Source organism: Dreissena polymorpha, chromosome 11 (assembly GCF_020536995.1).
Source record: "Dreissena polymorpha isolate Duluth1 chromosome 11, UMN_Dpol_1.0, whole genome shotgun sequence".
NCBI lineage: Eukaryota > Metazoa > Mollusca > Bivalvia > Myida > Dreissenidae > Dreissena > Dreissena polymorpha.
In genome coordinates, this window is record NC_068365.1 from 20,270,862 (window position 1) to 20,274,832 (window position 3,971).

The following is a 3,971-nucleotide window of genomic DNA, read 5'->3' on the forward strand; positions in this document are numbered from 1 at the left end:
TTCCACCATATACTTTATAAATATTATAATGTTACTTTAGTCAAATTTGTAGATAGTATAAGCTTCATTGTTGTTTGTTTTAAATAAATACAAATTAAAACATTTTATTGAATTATCATAATAAGTATTGCATGATTAATTCTAAATATGTAATACGCCATTTGGTAGACATATTCTGAAATGGGAATTGGCATCGAACAGTTAAGTGGTTAATGCCAGACTATCGATCTTGTCTGCAAATTTGTTAACTACCCGCGACGTGTTTACGTTAGCTAAAGAAAACAAATAGGTTTAGGTCATTATGCTACAAACTATAGGCGGGGCCTTATTTTGTGAAAGTTGTTACGAACATTTTCAAATTATTCAGTGAAATACACAAGCTTTAATCTTTGACGGATATCCAAATAATTATTTCGGGACTAAGTTTTGTAATTGTGTAGCGTTGTAAAACCACATACGTAGCCCACTTGTTATATCTAAGTTTACAAAATAATATTTTATTTTGCATAACATATACACGTAAATGCATACTATTCACACAATATGCAACAATACATGACTTCACATTGATTATTTACCCTGTGTGTATGAATGAAGCCGATGCCATTTTGAATTGTTTTAGTCTCTTTAAGTCACAAAAATGCAAATGTATGTTGTTCGCGGAAATGATGCTACAAGTCTCCTCATAAAGTACATACGCATTATTTACAAATACGTTGTAAAATAATACCAATTTATTGATGTCATTGGTGCGGTCATAATCAACGACTAGTCGTTCCAATGCTTTCTATTGCCCTCTTGGTTCGATTCCTGCGCAGTGTATGTCCATACTAGTAATTATTTACCCCTATAGCCAACACCAATGCGAAAATTATTTCTTAACTGATATCGACCAAATAATCTTTTTCAAATATTGTCTACGTTATAAAGTGTACGGCATTTTATGGTGTATGTATTGATTTTTATAAAACATTTGGGCACGAGCTTGCCCGCTATTAAATACTGAGGTATGAACATGCTTTAAGCTCAAGTTATTTTTTGATATCGCGATTTTAAAGGGCATTTCTTGCATATTCGTATTTTTAAAATACATATCTCCTGAACGTTGTCAGATTTAGAAAAAGAAATAACTGCCACTATAATAAAGAAATGTAACAGAACTGAAACACATTTATTTCGAACCCTATGCCTTTAATACATGAACATTAAATTGACTGGCTAATATTGAACATGTTTGGAAATACACATCAATCCGTTTAATATCCTTTAAAGTGGTTATTTCTGTCAATTGATATCTAAATTCGACGCTGTGATACATCGATTGCATTCGACACTTTGCGATAAGCTGTGAATACAACCGTCAGACTTAAATGAAAAATTTGAGCACAATTAAATGAAAACATGATGTTCTGTCAAGCTATTCTGTTTTTGTATCTGGTGCACAATGGAATATCGTTCATGCTGGACGGTCAGCCAGCCTCTACGCCAAATGTAACACACGAGTTAAACAATTGCAAACAGAGTTTTTTCTTTTATAAAAGATATGATGACGACGCTACAGGAGTCATGTTCGTCATGCAAGTATTATTTTAGTAACTATAATCTTTAATTTGTTTTTGCTGTTTGCATTTATTTACGCAAGTTGGTATTAACATTTTTGAACACGCGAGAGAACAGGTATTTACTAATATGTTAATAGGTTTGTAAATTAGCAAATGCCTTTAAACACGTTCAGTGCCCAAGAAGCAACGGACTCCAGCGTTTATGGCAACATTGACCACGGTAAATCAATGTGCTGGAGGTGCTCCACTTATTTTCGACAGGGAGCCTCTTGATACCCGAAATGTATATGGTATCCGCCATGGAACATTCCGCGCACCCGTGTAAGTAAATTGTGTAATCGTGCAGTCCAGATATTTTTTCTTAATAACTAATGTACATATATACTATTTTGTTTGCAATCAAATTGATATACTCCTCGTGGTATTATTTCGCAATAACGCAATTTCTTAATGGATTACTACTAATGTACTAAAAATAATTATTTTTTATAAATAATATTTCATTTTTATTGAAATATATTATCTGATTTTTCCGACAATGATTTTTGTTAAAAAAGATTAATGTTGTTAGCTAAACAAATGTTGGAGATGAATTGAACGGAAATGCAAAAGTATTGTATGTTTATTAAAATGTATATAATGTCGCCATCGGGACCCCGCAGTCAGCCGTTAGAATTGTATACAAACTGAAAATTGTGAATGAAATAAAACCCTTTATATTGTATACATTATATTAACCCAAATATGCTGAAACCATTGGCATTTAGTTTAAAATTTTGAGCATTTAATCTTTCATGTATGTTTTTCGTAAAAAGTGATAGGAGCGTATTAATGATGTCAGGAATGGAACGTATGTATTAACGGCCACCCTCACCGCCATTGGGGGAAAATACGTCAATGTAAAAATGGTAAAAAATTTCCCTGCAAATCAAATCGGTCTCCTATTTATTGACAATACACACTCATTGATAAATTGGAATCAAAGATCTACTACCATAGTTGTCGATCTTGCTTTCGGCGACGATGTGTGGCTGGTTTGTACCTTTGCAAGCGAAGTAACTGGTGGACACGATGGAGATCAGAATGACTACGCTTCGAATTTCTTGGGGTTTTGCTCGATGAGCTATAAAGAACAAGCATTAAACACGATCATTGTATATTAAAATTATCTACATTTGCGAATGATATAGTTTCGTTTCATTAACTTATGTTATACGAAGAAAGTGTGTTTTGAACATCTTAAAACAGCTTACAAAATACATTATACGATATGCCAGCTACATTCGTCACTGAGGTAGTATTTATACATTTTCAGAAATTCATAATTGACCATTCTTATTGTTTATTTTGTTTTGATCGAATAGCATAAAATGAAGTGTTCGTACTTTCGAATAATACAATATAGCACACAGTATATTGTTGTTTATTGACACAATCCGATAATTGTATGAATGTTTTATCGTCAATTTTATCGGTAAAAACTTGCTATAATACGTCTATATAAAAACTGCCCATGTAAGACTACACTACTATATTTTTTTTTAGAGGACTTCCGTAATCTTAAGTTTCAATTCACTAGAGATTGTTTCCAGATTCTATTTGGAGTGTCACTTGAGATTAACTATGTCAATTTTCGATAACAATACTGTGGCGGGTTTACATATTAACAGTTTATAAATTGAACTGAAAATGTCTTTTATAGGAAAATATTATTATTATTGTGAATCGATTTCATGGCAACTGAAAGGAAAACTGAGACAAATCCACGAAAAACATATTATATATTATTGCACAGTAATACATTTGCATTTCCTGAAATGTATCATATAATTAAATGAACAAGAAAATGTACGTATTATTTGCTAACTATTGTATATATATTGAATACACACGGAACGGAGGACAGATATTATGTTGTCTTCATACAATAGTGCATAATTTCAATGTTACCTAAGCTATATTTGATTTTAAGATAATACATTTGGCATCAACTATCACTGATCCACATGTTCCTGTCGACCAAGCTTAATTTATATATTATCGATTAATATAAACTGGCCATGTTAAACAAATGTGTGTGTTTGGTCGGTGGAGTGGTTGATTTATCATACAAAAATGCTTGTGAAAAAAAAACGATTATCCGCTTAAAATGGGTCCGCAAAGATAACCAATCTGACGTAAATAACTGATTAATACGGTTGTTATCAAGCAATCTTGTACATGCCTAACAATGCCACTTGTCTTTTGGTTGCCAACTGAAGAACATCTATAGAACTGTTAATTTAAAATATTGACAGAACATGCTTTTGTTATATATAAAGCTTTTTGCTCGACATATGTTCGTTCATGCCAAAGGACCAGCAAGCAAATTCGCACATTATAACACACGACTTCAATTAACTGCATACT